Source organism: Anoplopoma fimbria, chromosome 22, assembly GCF_027596085.1.
Source record: "Anoplopoma fimbria isolate UVic2021 breed Golden Eagle Sablefish chromosome 22, Afim_UVic_2022, whole genome shotgun sequence".
Classification (NCBI taxonomy): Eukaryota; Metazoa; Chordata; class Actinopteri; order Perciformes; family Anoplopomatidae; genus Anoplopoma; species Anoplopoma fimbria.
The window spans coordinates 4742718-4764908 of NC_072470.1; the positions used below are offsets into that span (position 1 = coordinate 4742718).

The following is a 22191-nucleotide window of genomic DNA, read 5'->3' on the forward strand; positions in this document are numbered from 1 at the left end:
AGACACAATATAGGGAAAAACAAACAGCCCTGTATTCTACTTTATTCTACTTTCAGAAACAATTCATATTGAAACCACAACAATACAGTAATTATATATTGCTAATGCCAACATGTTAAACAAGTTAATAACATGTATTGAACAGAAATGTTTCTTCACGCACCCCTCTCAGTGAGGACCGAATGGTTTGATCTGGTCTGCAGCTCCACAGGTTTGCTAATTGAAAGGTTGACAGAGTTTAACCGAAAAACTTCAATTAGAAGAGGTACCGAAATGAAAAGAAAGCAAGGAAAGAGGAAACAACCCGCCTTTACGTTTTATCAGAAGAAAAAGTGAGTTTATAAGATGTTTTAAGAGTGCTGTAAACTAAACTATGAGGTGTATATATATGACAGGTGACTAGGCTGACAGGTGTTTTAATTAACCTTAACCTGGCGGGTAATTCATTCATATATTTCGACAGTGTAAAGGAAGTATTAACATATTTTATATAGCAAAGTACTATTAAGCATTCTTAAAATACTCAAAAGTCCAATAAGCAACTTATATGAAGTGTAGTAGAATTATGAAGTAGTACAACATGGAAAGTACCTGAAATATACCTACAGCAGTCTTTGTACCATAAGCTAGTTAAATTCCACCAATGGTTCTTTGTATTGCAAGAACACCACATTCACCACCACTAATTAGCTGTGTTCATTTTTGCAGTATGTTTAATTATTCTTTATTTTTTTTGTGTGACAGCCATCATCTCCATCTTCTGAATACTGATAATCCCAACTACCAACCGAGCAGTTGAAGCACAGAGTGGAAGAGGTGAATGCAGTATTGTTTTGTATTAATATTAATTCATATTTCATTTTTAAACTGTAAGACTGTAACATTGTGACGTACCGCCTCATGTTATAGAAACCGCTGAAGAGTGAAGCGGCAGTGTCTCTCTCTACCTCGTCCCTGAAGACATGACACAAGGTGAGCTTATATAACAAGTCAAACGAGGGATTTCATAGCATAGTCTGTTTGTTTATGACATGAGAACATACGGTATGATCATATTGGTGTTAATGTTTTTGATTATGCAAGAGTATTTCTCTAAAGAAGCCCACACACTGTCAAATTCTACAAAGTTCAGTGATGAAACGCCAAATACCACCACTCTTTAACTATTATTATAATTTTTATATCGATTTTCTTCCTTCTGAGTTTTGACTCAGCACAGGTTTGAGTCATAATGTTAACAATGAGAAAAAACAAAAGCTTCTTCCACAAAGCAAAGTAAAAAAGCATCATCATAACTTCAAAAACTTCCAAAATCACTATGGTTTAATCAGATTAAATGTAAACACTGGGTAGGACAGTACGGGTTTGGGAAAGGGAAGTTTATTTGCAGAGCTTTACATAATTCATGAACAACATTATAAAGAAAATGCAGCGCAAATCCATGAAATGTAATTTAAGATGTTGATAACAGGAAACAAATTTCCCAGAATGAGTATAAACCGGTTCATGTTTGACTCCACACAGCATCATGATTGGTAAACAACCAAATGTCGACACCTCTCATTACAGAGAAGATCTTTTGGGTGTGTTTGATGTTTTTCAAATGTAGGTTCAGTATTTCCCTGTACAGTGTCTGTGACAACACCCCCCATGTGCTACTGTAGCTGTTTCAAGATACTCGTACTTGATGCTGAATATTGCTTCCCCTTTAATCTCCAGAAGTATATTTGTTATTTTAAAACGAAGAACAGAAAATATCAGATTTATATAATGCTCGAAATATGTAAATTTTTCGGTTTAGCTCAAGTTCTCAACCCCATAAATGCATCACCAGAACTACAAGCAACTAGGAATAAACAGGGTTAAGATTTTAAGAACCTTAACTGTGCAGATGTAATCTGAAAAATAAAGAAAACAAAAAAAAACAGCAGCATAAGATTGGAAAGGATAAATGGATTTAATTTAATTCTCCTACCAGGAGCTAAGAGTGGCGTCCCAGTCTTAACCAAATGTTCTAACAAAGGTGGACTTAACTTTAAGTAGAAAGGACAAACGCACATCCTTAAATATACACACATACACGCTCTTGGTCGCAGAAAGAGACAGGGACAGACTGTGAGGCTCCTCAGTGTGTCGCCTGTGTTTCTGTGTCAGTGAACACTTCAGCTCTGTCAAGATATCGCACGTCTCCCGACTGACCCCAGTGTGTGTGTGTGTGTGTGTGTGTGTGTGTGTGTGTGTGTGTGTGTGTGTGTGTGTGTGTGTGTGTGTGTGTGTGTGTGTGTGTGTGTGTGTGTGTGTGTGTGTGTGTGTGTGTGTGTGTGTGTGTGTGTGTGTGTGTGTGTGTGTGTGTGTGTGTGTGTCCATTGCTCTATACGCTTGCGTGCTGACAATGCAGTGTTAACTCAGCTCACGTCTGTCCTCTGTGTCTCGTAGGGTTTCTCTTCTTTCAGACAGGGTTGGTTTGACAGGTGTCATATAAGCTGGCGAGGAAGCGTCTCATGGAAATAGGGAGTGTATGACAGAGGTGCAGAAAAAGAAATGCCAATCATTTCATGTCTTTCTAAGTTTGTGTGCATGGTTGAAAACCAGTGTGTTGGTGGTAGATCGGACAGTTGGACACATCCTGGTATTTGGGGGTAGATGATTGGCCCTGCTGTCCAGTGGACACTTAACTGCTTTTCTAAATAGGCGTAGTAAAACTTTATGCTTGATGTGTCGTATGTCTGCACGGGGATTCCTTGTGCCGTGTTTTTTCCTCTGCATGCACATCCAACATTTTATAACAATAAAAACATGCTGTAGATGTGAGCTTTTCATACACTGCCCCCTACAGTTTGCTAGACAATTGGTTTGCAACTTTGAGAAACCTTCACAGAGTATAAAACATCAAAATGTTTCCTTGTTATTTTCAGGAAAGCTTTTTCTACACATGCAGTAACAGCTTTCAGACTCAGAAAAGAGATGATGAGAAGAGCAGGAAAACATAGGAGAGACAGAGAAGAGCCAACTCATAGTTTAGTATCCTTCAGTGTAGTACAGAGTGTACTTTACATACACTCTTCAGTGACCTTACCAACCCAAAGCTTCTCTAAATAAAACCCCCCTTAAAAGAAAATGAATTATTTCAACCAAACACAAGAGCTTTGATTTAATTGTTGCAGTTTTTTATGAATGACTAGTTCTGCCTGTTTTTAAATTTGCAAGCTGGTGGAGACACACTTGTAACCATTGCAGCAAAAAAAAAAAATGTATACCTTAAAAGGAACTCTTAAAAGAATTCAGCCTTTGTTCCTCGATGTTGAACGACCAGTCTGGATTGTAGGCGAGTCTTCTTCCTGTGCTGTATGTTAGTCCTCTCATCTTGTCTCCCTGTCCAGTGTGTAATGTTATAATCATAATCATATAAAGAGGAGACATGAGATTTGATATCATTGAACCACTTTAATATCATCACATCCGTTACCACCCATGTGACTGGTCACCAGGATGTGTCATAGACAGAAATTAGAGACGAGCAGGTTTAAGTATTTGAATCAGTATAAATCCTCCTTTATTTGGCAGCGACATGGTGCGTCCTGTTTTGCCCTCTGCCCTGTCCTTGGCACAAGACTGGCAGCATAGTTTTAAATATCTTCACAGCACAAAATGTCACTATTCCTTTGAACAGAGTGTAACAGTACTCCTCTCATCCTGGAACAGAGAGCACAATCCTATGCTATAACTTTCTCTCTGAAAGTTTTGTGACAATTTTTCTCTACTTTCAGCCCTCAGTGATGCATGTATGTCCTGTAAATGAATGTTGTTCCAGAAATTATCCTTAAAAGGCCTGTATCTTTGATGATAGACATTAAATATAGTGTCTGATTGTAGCACCCCAAATACTGTACATGTGATGCATTGTGCAAAAAAACCATTTAAAAAGAACAATCTGAAGAGACCTCTAACTATGAGAACAGTATGATCCTCTTAGTGCTTTTCAACAGATCATTTAACTGTTTTAGGACAAAGAAACAAGTCAGGTGTTTGGGATTTAAAGGAATAGTGAAATATTTGTGGAATACTCTTTCACATGTAAACAGTGGGGAAACTGCTAGTTATCCAAATCTGTCTCCCGGCACTAACAAAACAGTCTCACAGTGACGACAAGACTCTTTCCAGACAGACTCCCCACCCTGGATCTGTCTTTGCTGCTGCCTGAGATAAAACTGTCTCCTCTCCTTATAAAGCCAGGATGCCACATAGTCAGACACACACCAGTTCATGCACTTGCACATCTATGTGCTGTCTGTATAATGTTCATTGTGAACAAACGTCATTATCATTATTTGCCCAACATATTTCTGCAAATCTTGTAAACCCATTAACACAAATTATCACATCAAATATCTTGAATTAAGTCATTTAACCCTGAACTGTTTCTCCCTAAACATAACTATTGTGTGTTCTCTAGAAGCCTAGAGGTACCCAAGATGATTGTTAGAATAATCATATTTCCTGTGGGCCTGTTTATGCTCATCTTCAGCCTGCTTGGAGTTCGTGGAAATACTGAATTTGCGTGCTCATAGGAAATATTGATGAAGCTATAAACTGCTCAGTAGAGTTAGTGGAGATGTCATGTAGCTGCCTATCCCACGTCGAGCATCTATGAAGCAAATGACAGCAGTTATATATTTATCCATGTCAGCACCTTTATAGCATCTTAATCCCAGGAGAAACCTCTGTTTCCTCTTTATTTTCGCTACTGCAAATCTTCTAAAGGAGTTACTGGGAAAATCACAGGCTGGGTTGCTCCTTGAAAGTGAACCTGCTTGAGATACAGGAATGTCCAGGGACACAATTACTGCCAGGTTATATGAGGCTCGAATGGACAAGAGCCAAAAGAAACAGGCCAATAAATCGACGTTTATGAGTTCATAGGTGTCACTGTCGCTCTAGCTACAGGCGGACTCTGGTAACGGCTGCTGCCCACCATTTCTAACAGGACCCAATGAGCCAGAAAATGTGTCCAAGAGCAAAGAAGGAAACCACTTGTCCCTGTGTTCCTCTTTGTAACGCATTGTGTATGTGTGTGTTTCAGAGTGGATGGGTTTCTCTGTTGTTCAGTCTCCTGGGGGCTAAACCGAGTCGGATAAATGTTTTCCCTCTTTCCATCTTCCTCCACTCTTTCCTCCCTCCATCCTCAGCGCACTCTCACTCTCACTCTCGGTAAGAGGCAGGAGGCTGGCCTCAGGCAGAAGTTACTTCTTAGCCAACTGCAGCTGTCTACTCTCAGTGAAACTCACATGCTGAAACTTTACAGATGAATAAACCATGTCACGGCTGTAGAAGTAGTAAACAGGAACTGCAGTGGCGTGAAAAATCTCTAATGATGAAATTGTCGGCTACAGAAGTGTAATACGTTGGGTTAACGACTCAATTAAGATAAGAGATAAGATAATCCTTTATTAGTCCCGCAGTGGGGAAATTTGCAGGCTTACAACAGCGTAGAGTAAAGTGCACACAAGAGACATAGTAGAATGAAGACAAGATAAAAAATAAAAAATGAAAAATAAAATAAAACAAGTATTATAAATAAGCAATAAAAAAACAAAAAAAAAACAGTAGAAAAACAACAATAACTGAAATATTATATTTACAGACAGAGAAAAAAAAACACAACTATTTTAACTATTTTAACTTTTCTAATTATTATTGCACAGTGTAATGTGTAATGTATTGCACAGGTTTTTATTGTCATGAAATTATTATTGTCATGTGGTCATGTGGTCTGCTGGGAGCAGAGTTGGTTGTGCAACCTGACAGCAGCAGGAAGGAAGGACCTGCGGTACCTCTCCTTCACACACCGGGGGTGAAGCAATTAGGGCTCACTGAGAGGGCACAGACAGTCAAGGAGCTAACAAGATGAGACCAGCTAGCTACAATTTTGCTATTTTTAAGTTTCCATACAGTTCTCAGTATCTCAATGTGACAATTACACTGATAATTGGTGGGTTATTACTCACATTGTGGAGCATTAACGATTGTCTAGTTTATTTGGACCGGCCCACATTACTGTAATATCCCCACTGGGGTCATCGCTTAAATATTGTCTGAAATCAAATTTAAACCTACATGGAAGAAAAACAGCTGACTTTGCACTCAGGTTACTCTGGTGACACCATATGAGACTCGACTCGGTGTGATAAAACAGAGAGGAATATATTTCTGCCTCAGAGACCCTGTTTTTCGTCTTGTGCTCCTCCTTTGAAAGACTCTCAGAACCTTGAAATTTAATTGGACTGTTTCATTGTGTGGCGTCATGACTAAGTTTGAGGTTACAGCACACTGAGCACTAATTAACTTGACTTTTGCGCTTGTAGAAAAGACTAAGAGAGTACATTAAGAGGGGAAGAAATGGGACTCTTTGAAGGCTCTTAAGATGTTTGTTTTATGCATGTGTCCATTAAAAAGAAGGAAAGGTTTGTAGTTATGCAAGTGAAGTTGGAAATCTGCTGCAAGTGAACTTAAAATGTATAATAAATGGGAGTTTTTCTGTATATCCCAGGAACAGATTGTATCTGGGTCTGTTGGCAGTATGACACAGAATTAGCAGCCTTTATTCTGATTGACTACTGAGCAGTGAACTACAAGCAGTTCTGTAATGATGGTGGCTGCATACCTGGACATCTAGATGCATAGTAGATACTTAAAGATATGTTAATAACAAGTCACAGCAGAATTATACTGGCTTGCAGGAGCCCTAATCCTGCTCAGTTATACTGAAGGAATGGTTTCTTAAATTTTCACTGTTTTTATTCATTTAATTTTACCAACCAAGTTCTTTTAATGTCAATTTTCTGCTTTGATTTTAACATAGCCAAAACAAACTATCTTAAACCAAAGTTTGCCAACAGCAAAAAGAAACAAAACCCATTAATGTTCCATTATAAAGTCTAAAGAGGAATAGACTACGCCCAACAGGAATATAATAATGTGATTACAAACAAAACAACATGTTTATTATGATCACAAAGCTTAATAATAGAGGCTCATGTTATGAATTATTTTGGGAAACAGGTGTGTGTTAAATTACAAATGTGTTTGATAAAAATGTCAAATCTGTGGTTAATTGAGATGAATGGAGCGGAAGAAAGGTACAAAAAAGGAAAAGTGTTTGTTGTGTAACGGGTAATTGAGGCTGGGTGGTTTGATTAGATTAAAGCTATCTTAGATCTACAGACTGTTAATTAACTGACACAATATTTGTGTGTGTGTGTTTCTGGTAGACGTGTCTTTGCGTTTGAGCTGCTTCAGGGCTGAACAGAGTCCTGAGAGTCCTGAGTGGGGGAGCATCTGGTTTGAGAAAGATGGGCGATTACAGCAGCGTGCGTGTGTGTTCGTGTGTGTGTGTGTGTGTGTGTTCGTGTGTGTGTTCGTTCGTGTGTGTTCTTGCAGCATGAACATAATAATCTTTGTGACAGCTCAGAGGGAGTAAGCTGGAGTTTAGCCTCAGCGTATCCACCTTTTATTATTGTTTATAAAACACCTTGTATCATGTTGAAGTAGAAAACCCTGAGGGACTCTTTTTGTCCTGATCTTTTTAAATTTCATGGATGATGTTGGATACAATTCTGTTTTGCCACATTATTAAACAATCAAGAGTAATAAAATGTTCATCCTCATCATCCTTTGACTTTTGGAGATACTAGAGGGAAATAATAACCATAAAGTCTTTGTTTGTTTAGCACCTTTCATACAGGTTAGTGCAATTTAGGAACAATGCGTGCTCATGGGAAATAAAACAGATAAAAGACATGAAGAGACTAAATGGAGAAGAGACAATAAAAACACTTGAAAACAAAGCCTTGCTACCTGCTTTTACCTTGAAGGAGGTCTCTGATCGAAAGCCCACTAATTAAAACGATTTTTGCACAGATTTGAGTGTGCAGGTGATTTTCTTCCATTCAGTTTAAAGATGAATATAATAAAAACTATAAGTTATAAAAGGCCAGACCAAAGAGGTAGGTTTGTGTTGATTTAAAATGTAAATCATTAAAATTAGGTTTACCCACGAGAGGCAAATGAGATTTGAACCATTTAATGTTTCTTTCATGCAAATATGTTCCAGAAAATCTTGTTTCTTCTATTTGGCTAGTTTACTTTAAATAGCCATATCAACCACAAGGAGTTAAAAACCAAAAGTCTTGAGCCAATGAACGACAGAGAGAGAGTGCAAGAAGGTCTGCTGGAGAGTGTTTAGTCAAAGTGTTGAATAGATTTTTCAGGAAGTAGTTTGTACTTCTCTACTGCCAACGTCATCGTCTCTGGCTCGCACATTTTCCACTGCCTTGGCCAACTCTTTCTCTACTTCTCTCTCACACACACATGCATTTGTTCAACTGGGCACAAATAGACAGTAACACATGTGCACACGCACATCAGCGGACATGCATGCTTTTCAAACTAACAAACTAGGTCTGGCAAACTACCTCACTCTCACACCCAAATGTATAAGCCTGCTCTTTGCTACTATAGGAGGCTCTGCGTGTGTGTGTGTGTGCGTGTGCGTGTGTGTGTGTGTGTGTGTGTGCGTGCGTGTGCGTGGGTGTGTGTGCGCAGAGCATTTCACCACCAGTGATGCTGGTGGCACCAAAACAATGTGGTCATTATTGGACCCGACACGAAGCCCGGAGGAGAAGAAAAGCAGGGAAAGCATAGACCCAGAACTCACAGAACAAACACAGTAGCTGTTCAGACATCTTTCAGTCCAAAAAATAAGATTTTTAAATATTTAGAGCAATATTTGCTTTATGGTAATGGTGGTTTTTATATAATTGTTTCTATAAGTGTTGGGAATTTGATTTGCTACATCTGCCAAAAACATTGTGCCCCCTTGTGTCTAAATCACTCTGTTGCTCCATGCAAATATAAATTACTTAACTGATGGGAGACATAGCAGGTCTAAAGTTAAGTTTTATAATAAATAGATTTTCTACAAGCTATTTTATTACAAATAAGTACTTTTATACAAGGCAAAATGACCCTTTATGAGATTAAAGTTGTGATCTAATCTAAGCAGTGTATTTCTATGCAGGCGATTGGGTTCATCGGCAACAGGAAACAGTTTGTCATCCTGACTGCATTCTCCTGCTCTTTCTCGTGCTTCTGTTCTCTGTGGTCTTTGTGCTTCGGGGTTCCCCTCAGTAATTACTATGCTGAGTGTCCCCGAAAACAACAACAGCCCACTGTGGCTGCATGTTAAGGCAGGAAACTAACTTTTTCTGCTCACTGGCCTCAGAGACTGCCCTGTTTAATCAACCGTTTACTTCCCTGCAAGTGTTCGTTGTCAGTGTTTACTCAGTCAGATCTGGGAAGAAATGCCACTGGATGGCATTTTCTATATTGTGATGATGAAGAACATTTATTCTCTAAACCACAATCCTCAAGTGAAGCAACGTTGCAGCTGCACAGCAGAATGAGAGCAGTTTCATTTGAAACTAATTTCCAATTAAAGTGCAGTTTAAATAAATTGTATCTTGAAGGAAAACATCAACACAAAATGAAAAAAAACATCTGTAACAGTGATAGTGCTGCTGTGTCTTTCCAGGGACTCTCCCATCGTTGCCTGGAAGGAACAAACCCAGTTATCATCAACCAGCGTGGGTGAAACAAGATTTAAGGAGCATTTCTAAATGCAGCCGAGGAAGCAAGATCAACTGTGTCAGTAAGTGATAACACATCCCCTTAGGTCCTCTGAAACCAAGCATCTCCAATCACTCTTTTTATAATAGAATTATTTCAAAGTCAAATGCAGAAAAATACCAGCCTTTGTTGGTTTTAAAGTCTGATTTTGTTTGAGAAATTTATGGAGGCAAATACTGATACAAACACTCTGCAAAAGCTCAGTTTTTGAGAAGATTTAGCAAAAAAACGCATGCATGTTGCTACAATTTAGGATTTTGGAGTGTCAATTGAATGACTTGGCTTTATTTCAGCAACAGTATAGCATATAAGTAACATTATACGGGCAATTAAAGACAATAAAACGGAGCCAAACTGTTATTTCAGGTCACCAATGATGGATATATTCAAGTAGCTTTTCTTTTGTTTTCAGTATTCTGTCTGCAGCTGTTGTGTAACTGTCTTTAAAGGGCTAAGGTTTTGGAAAACCCTTCTTGTTCCTGGTAGTAGGCCGGCAAACTCGGTTAGAGGCCACCGGGGAATGAGAAAATACGATTTAATGGCCACTTGAGCCTGGGTGAGCCCGGATGAAATCCGATTTGAGTGTCACTTCTTAATATCTATCACAGGGCCAAAGCAGATAACAGATCAAAGATCACAAGTAACAGGAAGCATGAATTCACTGAGAGGATGATGGAGGGGAGAGAGCAGAGCAGAGCAGGATGCTGTTTGATGGTGCTGTGAGTGGAAGATGTTGCTGGTTTGGAAAGTTCAAGTCCTGGCTCATTTTTGACTAGCCTTTTCTTTCCAGCCTGTGTTGCATAATGCATCTTTGGGTTGGCTTCTTTCATCAAAATTGACTTTGCACGAAAAGCACATGAGAATTTAACATGCACTTGCAAGCTAAATTGACTATTCACCCATTTTTGACAATACATATGTTAAGGAGAATCTTTAAACATATTTTATTTTGGAACTATAGTCAAAAAATGTCAAATAAGGGTTATAATCTCAAAAAGGACATTCCACGAGCCTATGCTCAAAAAATGTATCTCATGTTAAATAATCTTCATAAAAGCGCTGCTCCATAATTTATTTGTTTTTGTTGAGGTTTTAAATCATTCTTTTGCTTCCCAGTGGTTTTCCTTTACGTATTCACATGTAATGTCGGAATCTGTATTTGCAAAATAGCAATTGCTTCTCAAAGTAGTTGCTGATTGACTTTCTTTCCATCAACTAATAGTTTTATGATTTATTGTTAAACACTGAAATATATAACTAGTTATTTAGCTCCTTTTAAGCCTCTGACATCTCTGTCAAAACCCTTTTGTATTGATCCTTTGTCTTCCCACTTTGCCTTTCAGTTACATCAATTAGCCAAAGTCTATTCACATTAATCCAAGAAATTTACATTAGAAACACAAAATACAAGAACGTTTAAGGTCTGTGGTATATTATGCACAAGCACTGCAGGAAGCACACTGATTTGTGTTGAAGGTAATTGGTTTCTTTAATGTTTCTGTGGGTGTAATTAGTTCATTAATGCCATTTTACACATAATCACACATACATTCACAAATAGGGGATATTTCCTTTGTTTAAGTTGTTGTGTGCTCGTCTGTCGTAAATGCTCACATGGTCCCATTCGTCAGGTGCTGCAGAGAGAACATTAAATATGTATATGTGTGTATTAAGACCGATGTGTGTTTATGAATAGAAAGAATTATAGCAGTTGATATATGGGCCAGGCAGTCTTTGGGGACCACACACACCGCGGATATTTCTCATGCGTACAGTGTTTCATGGTTACAGGGCGAAGGGAGACGTGATCACACCTTAGGATTGATACAAAAAAATAGTCCTTTATTTTAGCTGTAATTGTGAAATATAGCCGTACAGCCTGAGGAAAGGAAGGTGGGGGGGATGGGAGATGTCGCGGTAAGAGAATGGGACATGATTAAGAGATGAGGAGAGGAAGCAAGGATACTAGGAGGCACAACTCAAGACGGGTAAAGCCTCACCCGGGTGCATAGAGATATGAGCATTACCTTTGCTGCACTTGTGACATGAAGCTCCGGCACATGGAAGAGGAAGGAAAGCGTGAGTGACGAACAAGTCTGTTCAACCAAAACCACTTCAAATATATCCATAGAAGCAATTAAAGAAAAATCATCTGTCTCGCCAGACAGTGTGAATCACTCCATGAGAGCTTCATTAACATTTGAGCGCAGAAGAGATGGAGAGAGGAGACAAGGCATTATTTTTGCCTTAATTATGAAATATGGCCTCATTAATTGTAATACAGCTTCAGGAGAGAAAAGGAAGGAGTTAGAAAGCAGCGGCGCAAAGAGACAGCGGAGGAGTAGATGGAGACTCGGAAGAAGAAAAGGGAAATGTCTGAGTGATTATAGGAGGGAAAGCAAAGAGAGGAGCAGGTGTGACTGATGTGTTTGGGGGCAGATTGGCACCTCGAGGCTAACGGATGCCATTATTTATGTTGCAATGATTATGTAGAGCGTCTGTCATCTTGATGGTGCAGACAGGTTTGTACTCCATCAACTGAAGCGGGCTTGCTATGGCGGTAACACAAGTGTTTTTGTATGAAAACGATATCTAAATGTTATTCTAACATGCAAATTCAGCTAACGAAAGTCAAATATACGCTCTGACTTTGTGGATATTTCCCATAATGCTATCAATCAGTTTTGGTTCTTATATTCCAGCTCTGTGAGGAGCACGGAGTGACTGTAGTGTTTCCGCTTTCTTGTCTTCTGCTTCAACTTTTTATTCAGTAAACTGCTTAAGATTGTATTTCACTTTCTGTAATACTCAGCTTCCCTTAGATTTCCCCTGAAGTAGCAGTGAAGTCGGACGAAACAGTTTTGCCGCACTATTTAAGGATAGTTATGATTATTGTCCTTATCTTGACAACACAACAATTCTTGTTTCTGATTGGTTTGCAGGTGTCCATTTACTGTTAATCTGTTATATTGTTATATAATATCTACTGTAAATCATTGCAAGATATATGTGTAAGAGGTTAAATGTAGCAATACTATCAATATTTTTCAAAAACCTATTTAGATTGAATTTCTACAGAAGACCCCTTTTTTATTTTAGGACACCTCGTTGTGTGTTTAATATCTGCTGAAGGGCAGCAACTAATAATTATTTCCCCTGTGGATTGACCTGCTGATGACATTTCAGATAATAATTTCACTTAATTAAAGACTCAAGGGTCTTTAAAATACCATCAAAGTTTCACAGGGCCCAAGTTTACATATTAAAACTGCTAATTTTGCCCAACCAAAACCCAAATATATGCAATTTATATATCATAGAAGAATAAGAAAATCAGCAGATGCTTTCATTTGAGAAGCTTAAATCAGTTTGGGCATTTCTGCATTAAAATAATGTTTAAACAAATAATCAATTATCAAACCTGTTGCTTTGTTTCCTTAATTCAGCCTGATATACTTGATATACTAATAGCTCAGTAGGTCTCAACGTTTGTAATGATGACCCCAAAAAAACTGGAGCTGCATGTGAACACCTTTAGTTACATGGCTGCAGTTTGCTGCTATTGCTTCACCATAGGGGTAAAAAGTTGGGCATTTACTACAGCAGCGAAACAGAGGAGAGGAGGAGGAGGAGCACATCAGGAGACGTAGGGAAGAGGAGGAGACGAAGGTAAAAGGGGAAGGAAAGGAGGATGTATTATTCTAGTATGTAATGAGGAAGGGTTTCGGTGTAAAGAGCTTCTGCAGTTGTGTGATTATAGAAGGGATATAATATATCTCTCATCTCCATCTTATTAGAAGTGTCAGAGGTGGTAAAAGCATATGTATGTGTGAGAGAGAGAGAGATGGAGAGAGACACTGAGGGACTTGCATTTGCTTACTGTTTTGACTGTTTGGTAATTATCATATCCACCATCTGCTCCAGAGCATATGATAAGTAGGAGAAGGAGCGGTGCTGCCAAGAGGAGATGGAGGGAGAGAGAAAGCACAATGGAGAGACTTCCAGAGGGAGGGAGGAATGAGATGAAGGGGAAAGAGAGGAAAGCATTTCAGTGTGTCTACCCGTGTTTATGTGTGGCTGCTTGCATGCATGTGTCGCCGCATACATTTATGCATGACTGTGTTTGTGTGTGCAGCGCGGCGGGTACAGCAAGAGCTATTTATAGCGGCCGCCTCACCTAGCTGTTAGCACCGTGTTTACGAGGAACCGAGAGGCATCATGGGAGTCCCAGCAGAGTCGAGCAGGGGCCCTGCCTCGCCACATTATGTCACAACTCACCCCACCTCTCTCCCGCTGTCTTCCCCTACTCCTCCTCTGTCTGTGCTAAATTGATGAAGCTCAATATGCTTCCAAACACGCCTTCAGCTAGTTCGCGTCTCTCTGCAGTCAGCGCCACAACAACAACTCAAGTGTTTCATGCCAAATAGAAAATCATCAGCAGACTAGCTTGTTAACATGGTGTAAAGACACTGAATGATTATTTCTTCTGTGGGGAAAAGTTTAGTGTTTAATTAATTAATTCATCCACAGTGTTGCTTCATTTCACTGGCTCAGAGGCCTGGCGAAATTTACCAGCACCTCTTTTAAGAACGTGACAGAACCTGTGAAAACTACTGAATTTTCATTTCATTGCCTTTTCTTCCGCTGAAATCAAGCCATATTTTGGGCTCTGCAAACCACATAAAGGAAACCCGTGTGCCAAGCTCATTTTAAAACAGAACATTCTACTTGAAGTTTTTCGGTACTTTGCAAGAGGCTGTTAAAGAGTCAAGGAGCAAAAGCACCATCATCGTATACTGGAAGACCCCCTTTTTAAGGTGAGTGCTACTGCAACAATACACTCAAGTCTCCCACAGAATGTGAATAATACATTGTAATTTTATACTGTAAATATTTACTCAAATAAAATAATTACAGGGGCTTCTAAACCCAGAGCGACAGACTGAAGAGGGGAAAAAATCAAGCAGGTAAGAAATACAATATCTTGTATACTGTAAGTTTTTTGTTTTTGAACATATGTGGTGATGAGCAAGAATAATTCAAACACTCCCAATTTTCTTTTCAGGATCAAGACATGAGGATGCTCCGGCCTCGAATCTTCCTTTCCCTTCTTTTAGGACCATGTGGCAAAGCCCTCAGGAAAACTGCAAGATTTTAAAAGATGCTGAAGAAATTGAAAGAAATCCAAAATGTGGATGGTCCTGGTGGGACTGCTTATTAGAGGCCGGGATCCAAAGAAAACTCAAATTAAGCAACTGAGTGTGCTAAAGAAAATGGCCAGACCTGCTTTCCTGAACGCTGCCATCTGTTTTCACTGAGTTTCACTGGAGTTATCACAGGAACAGAAGGCAAAGTTGGCAACAAATTTGTAATCAACAACTAAATGTTCCTACCTGAAATTTAGGGCAGGGTCAGCTCCAAAAAGCACAACGTCAACTGCAACAACACGGTACTTACAGTCAGTGGTGTAAAGTATAGAAACTGCTGTAAGATATGAAATATGAGCACCTAAGGGACCAATTGGTTAAAGTCTTTTGTAGGATATCTGCAGAGTCTTCAGACCCCACTGGGAGCGTTTAAAGACAGTCAGTTTCATGACCAAATCCCATAAAGCAGCATATCCTTTATCTGGCTGGTTCAGAGAAGCAGGTCAACAAGCATTCTGCAAAACAATATGGACCAGTGGACAGAGAAGATTTGGATTACAAATGTAGGCATACGTGCTGCTAGAGGCCTGAATGTGCCCTAAAATGTGGAAAATAAAAAATATTGCAAAAGTATATTCAAGGCATTTTGGTTATTTCTTTGGGTATGTTTTGTAAAATGAATTCCATGTGATTCTCTTTAGGGTTGCTGAGAGTGAAGCAGATAGTCTGGCATTGGCCATAGAATGTATTGATGAGGATTTGTTGTTTTGCCTGTACTAAGTAACTTATACAACACATGTTATCCATCATGTTTTATGAAAGAGTTTTTGCCTCATTCATCACCTAGCTACATAACAAAATTACTGTATATCGGTTGAAGAGGGCTAGATTTGTCACGCATTACTAAATCAAATTCTATTCTGTTAGTGGTTGGTTTATTTATGCTTTTGCCGACACTCATTGAGAATAGCGTCTTTTCCTAGCCACTGAAAAGCAGTTTCATGTGGCACTTTGAATAGATTGAATTCGGAATGATTGGTGTTCCTTTGAAGCTTCTTCAAACGGCCTCAAGAGTGGACACAATGCTTAAAAGGTATGATGGAGCCGGCGCTACACTTTTGGTGTTTCAGGAAAAGGACAGAATGAACCTGCTGACAGCTGGACAAATGGATTTATTTAGCAAAATAATTTTTTTCTAATTAAAATTACACTAACTCAAAAAAGGATTGAAAGAGTTTTAATCAGTGCATCTGACGTTGTAAAAAACTAAAGATTGAAAGTTTAAAAAAAATGAGCTTTCCTGCCAAGTGTGTCCATCACACTCCAAATTCTGCTTAATCTGCAAATAAAGTGCTTCTCAGTTATATTGATCAAAGAGTCTGTCTATGCAAATCATATTGGCGAATGGTGTGTCGCTGAATGAATGAGTGACTTTAAATTAGTTGGACTTGTGAGTGTGTCAGTTTGTATTATGAGAGGACAGAAACAGTCTCGAGTACTGCAGGACGTAAACACGGGTACAGAAGGAATATATAAAGCCAAGGTTAATGTTGAATATTAAACATCTCACAAATGATCACAAAGTAAAATTATTTCATATAAGTACGTTGTTCTTGAGAGTATTGTTATTCTATGATACTTTTTGCTTCTACAATTCAGAGGAAAAAATGATACTGTTTACTCCAATATTTTGAAATTGTTCATACAAACATATAAGGTAATACAATATGATGCATATTTATAAAGTAAGCAACCCTACAGTTTATGAAGTACCCAATTAATATGAGCTATTCCATAACTACAGGAGTAATGCTTCTTACACATGAATGTAATACTACATTGGATGTACTCAACAATTTCAGTGTTGAGATGGAGTATTTTTACAGTATCATATTGCAATTTTTGCTTTAGTACAATCTCTGCATGTAGTTTGAGTGATAATTTGTAAACTACCATGTCGAGAGGAAGGTGCAGTTGAGGTCCAAGTAAAAAATAAGTCTAATTATACATTAATTGGGATTTGATTCCCATTTTCCGTGAAGAGTTTAATTTAACTGCTGCAAATCCAACCTGAACTACATCGGCCCCTCAGTAAATATTATGGTTATGCTTGTGTAAACTCTCCAGAGACCCAGACATCTTAATAACTGGCCAGTTTGTCTTTCAGTCAGACATAAGAGGCAAACACACAGAAAAGGAGAGAAACAGAAAAGAAAACTCTGGTATTTATTATCTCAATAAATCTTGCTTGTCGAATGTACGTGCACTTTGTCCATCCTTCTTATTCAGCATACTGTTGATCATTTTATAGTAAATTTTTTCCTAATAATTCATCTTTTTACTTTACTTTTTAATTGTCTGAGCATCTTCATCAATATTATTCAAACTGTATTGTCTACTCAAGCAGTCAAAAGTCCTGCCAGGCAGACAGCAGCAGAATCAGTCTGAAGCTGTTTCTCTGCAGAGTCCAGCAGTAGCCAGACACACACACACACACACACACACACACACACACACACACACACACACACACACACACACACACGTATGCTGGCAAAGGAAACCTCTTGAAGCTGCAAATGCGTCTTTATTCCTTTTTCTCTCTGAACCAGATTCATGAATAATAAATAACAAGGGGAGGAGAGATGGTTGGATAAAGTGAATGTGAGCGGGAGAGAGATCAGAGAGATAGATAGAGAGAGAGAGAGAGAGAGAAGAGAGAAGCATAAGACAGTCAGTGACACCATGGAAAACTGGACCTCTGGGGAAAAGAGACAATTACTAAGAAGAGATAGAGGAAGAGGTGGCGAGGCGTGAAAACAAGAGCAAGACAAGCAAAATGTGCCAGGGGAAAAAAAACCAAGTATAGCAGATTGAGAGAAAAAGGAATGTGTATGGGAGACGGGGGGTTTGGCTGACAGGAAGATGGAGAGGTATTAGGGGGAGGAGAGGAAGACAAATCGATGGAAGATGAGCTCCACTTCTCAGCAAGAAAGCAGTTTGAAATGAGCAAAATCGTTTGGCTTTCTTTTTCACTCGGATGCAATGACACACAGATTTCGGTTTCGTAATTGCCCTTCAAATTGAAGAAAGAATAGCTGCTTAAAAATTTAAAACCCCTTTTTCTCTCTGGCACATCGTCCGATCGCGTCTCTCCATCTCTGTCACTTTTCTGCTCGTTCCCACCGTCGTTACTTCAATGAATGTAAAACAGAGCAGGAAGCAGAAACACTGAGTGCCATATAAGTGTCTTTAGCACTCACTCTAATGGCCGTTAATGGGATCTCTGTCGTTCTCTCTTACACCCATAACCAGTGTTTTCCCCCTCTTCATTATGCACGGCAGAATGGATGGGAGATTGTGAGCTGAAATCGAGGCTGTCATCATCATCAGTGTATAGAAGTACAGTTGGAGAGACAGCTCTTTGTTTTATTGACATTCCTGAACTGTGGCCATTAGCTTCGCCTTGATAGCCACAATATCACAGCAACAAGTTAGAAACCATCAGCTCTGATCAATATTTTCATTATGAAAAGTCTCATTCGTGGTGACGAACCAGCAAAGAATCTTCAACAGACTTTTCAGTTTCCCTCAGCTCTACAGAGCATTTTAGTGTCATTTAGCGTTTTGGTTATAACTCTCACAGCTCTTATGAGTCGTCAGAAAACTAATTTTACGCCACCAGCTCTGCATCAAACAGCATGCAGAAAGAGTCAGGGACATAATGGAGGGTTTAGCATCTTAAACGCCAGATATTTCCCTCAGGTTCACTCACATTCATCAGGTTGACACGAACTAAACTTAATTGGAATGATAATTTTGCTTTGTATCTTTGCTTGATGTGTAGATAAGCCAGTGTTAAGCCAGTGTAAGCCTTATAAACGTTCATACTACATTCTATTGATTAACCTCTAGCTAATTTCTTTTGAGTAATCAATATGTCTTGAAATGGTCCTAAAATCTTGATAAATGCCTTCCTTATGTTCTCAGAGCCCAAGGTAAATTGCTTCTTTTTCTGATTAACAGTAAATTGACTTTCATAAAACAGAGGAAAGCAGCAAACCCTTATATTTAAGGAGAAACACCTTGGCTTCATAAATGTCCGGAAATGATCAAATATGTTGAGGATTTTTAAACTCCATATGCTAAAACACGGAAACATCAGTTGTACCTTTTGATTATCTTACGATAGATATGTGCTGCAGGCTGAGTAGGAATTGAGTTTTGGTTTCATTCCTTTCTTAATAAATGATCGTTTCCTTCTTTCTTTTAATCCTTTATGAAAATCTTTTTTGCTTCAGTCATTCTGTTGGAGGACTTTTTGCTGCAATCTCAAGCTGGAGATGTGACTAATGTGTTGGATGGGCTCAGGAAACCTTTGTCTCTTAACCTGCAAATCAGAATTTATACAACTGGAATACAAATTAGAATTTAAAAGGATTTTTTAATCAATTAACGGATCAGATTGTCACAAAATAGATGATTAGGATTACTATCAGATCCCTGGTCTTATTAATGTTTCACACCCTTATGATGGCACGCTGTTGTTTATTTTTACCATCGCAGAGCATACAACACACACACACACACACACACACACACACACACACACACACACACACACACACACACACACACACACACACACACACACACACACACACACACACACACACACACACATGCACAAAAACACCTTGGAGAAGCATGAAAGAGTTTCAGTCTGAGTACGTTAATTAATTCCCTCGTGGTGTGACGCTGAGGCCGACAGAAACTTGTAACAAACCCAGAAAACAGATAAACCCCCAACACACACACACACACTCGTTCTCACCCTGCTCTCTTCTCATCCTCCTTTGTCCCGACTCATAGAAGAGATTTCTGCTACCCAATCCTGTGAATCCACTGTTTTCATCCACGTCTTGAGTGATTTAACATCAACTTCCTGAAAGTAGAATCAGACATAATTTCCAAGAGGGAAGAAATCCAACTGTACGAGCCTCTGCCTTCTCCTCTCGGCTACGTTGCCCTGTTTTCCTTCTCTGTCTCTGTTTTCTATTTTACTATACATGACCAGACCAACAAACAGCCAGAAAGCTATATAAAATCAATTCATAATGTCCCACTGCTGGGTTGTCTGCATGAAATGCTGATGAGCAGTAAAAATGGAAAACAGAGTGCATATTATTGTTCCAGAGAGATGGGGTTGAAAGATTTTTTTCAGTCTGATGGTCGCATTGTGCAACATTTTGGAAATATAAATAAATGCAAATAGCAAAACAATTATTTGCCCCATTGGTTCATATTTGGTGCATTTATCTAAAGCTAGTAATTTGTTTGTAGATCAGTGTTTTTTAAAGGTAAGGGCTTCATTTCCCAAAAGCATATCAAGGATTTGTCGATTGCATTTTCTAATCCAGCATCATAAATTTGTTGTAGTATTTTGAATCATTTGATATCTCTGTGGCTTCTACTTAGGTTAAGACAACTTTAGACTCTTGTTACTCATGTTGTCTTTTTTCATTTTTTGTGCTGTTTATTTTGGCAGATTTCCATCACATTTCTCTCAATCTGATGAGAAAACATCCAGAATGTGCTGATAAAATATTGACGTGAAGAACTGACTGCAGGCAATGTGTTATTGAGGAGGAGTGGTTCTGAATCTGCTTCGGCGCAGAAAAGCAATGCAGACAGTGTCTCCCTTCAACCTGATGATATGAGATGAATATTTTGTAGTAACATACCCTCTCTCTCTCTCTCTTTAATGCATATATGCACTTGTAAATCTTCAACGTACTTCCACATTCATCTGTTCTCCCGCTGCTGCACGAGCAGCGCTGAATGAATGGAGGAGAAAGTGCTTCCCCCCCCTGCAGAGGACTTATCTGGATCCATGTGGGCTGAATTATAGATGCATGAAATATCTAATGGAAAGTGAAGGATGCAGCTGAGTCACACACACATACACACACAACCCACACGTGCACATGGTTGCCTTGCTCAAATGCATGCACCACGCGACACATATCAGTTTGTATACAACTGAGTTCCTATGGGTATTGTGTGTGTGTGTGTGTGTGTGTGTGTGTGTGTGTACTGCTGAAACATTATTGCATGGAAGCCGATGCTGCACGTCCATGTACAGTGCTGGCTCATATGGAGGGCTTGTGTGTTTGTGCGAATGTGTGCACGAGCATTCCCACATTATGTATGGGGGTATTTTATAGAGCTGATCAATATGCCTTTGATTGTTTCTCTCACAGATAAATCACTCTGCAAATACCTGCAGTTGTTGATCCAAGCTTTTATTGATCACACACACACATACACACACACACACACACACACACACACACACACACACACACACAGCGTTACACATTACACTCGCAATCATATGCATGCAGACATGCAGATATTGTACATAAACAGAAACACACGTTCCTGTTATCGGACATCTGATCACAGGCCTTTGCACTTGCACTTGCTATAAATAACAAACTTGTTATGTCAATTCTACGATTGATTGTATCTTGGTATGCAAATGAGGCGGGCGGAGCCTATGAGGCTTGTAAACAGAAAGGGATCTAGCCTTGCTAGAGGTAGAAGGAAGCCGCCTGCAGGTGTGGTACGGCTGATCACATAGCATACTCATTACAGCTCTGTATGTATTACCATACACACTTTTTCAGTGAAGGTGTATCAGGAGCTTGTTGGCGCACCTAGCTTAATGGTGTTTTTAAAGATGTTAGGCTTGGACTTGAGACTTAAAGAAGAACCAAAACATTGCAGACTGAAAGCGAGGTGGAAATGCAGGATCCAGTGTTGTTGGAGTTTTACCCAAACCAGAGAGTAAAACTCTCTGCTTGGTCTCTGCTGTATTTTATTTTTCTTGTTAGTCCTTCAGTTTTATGTAAGTGCTATACTAAATCACATGAGTACCACTTTCATGTTTCACCTGTGATCTATGAGTCAAAATGCCAACTTTGAGAAGGGTCTATTGCTTTACAATGGGTTTTGTGATACCGTAAATTGGTCCTCAAAGGGTCACTGCTTTCACTTTTTCTACGACTACTACTATGACAGAAGATGATTGTAAAGTAGCTTACCTGCAATCCTTCTGCATCCAGATCATTTTAAATGGCATCTAAATTCTCATTTATACATTTCACTTCTGCTGTGTTATCCTTTACAGAATAAAACTATAGTTTTAAAAGTTTTATGTCTAATCTAGGGTAAAAAAGGCAACAGATTGCCTACGGTGAAATATGTGCATGAATTTAATGCTTGTTTTAGTAGTTCTAGTCTTCGTGGGTGAACTCCGTTGTTTTATTGATCTGCACTGCAAAAGTACCGCAGC

General features: G+C 39.1%; 1 long non-coding RNA gene across 1 annotated transcript; it reads left to right on the top strand.

Moving 5' to 3' along the window:
• Positions 1-224: 224 nt before the first annotated feature.
• On the top strand, positions 225-15371 carry LOC129111758 (uncharacterized). The gene is made up of 7 exons (XR_008532343.1): positions 225-332; positions 745-816; positions 910-972; positions 9590-9706; positions 14340-14501; positions 14602-14651; positions 14750-15371. It is a non-coding gene; the product is annotated as an uncharacterized LOC129111758 (long non-coding RNA).
• The last annotated feature ends 6820 nt before the right edge of the window (positions 15372-22191 follow it).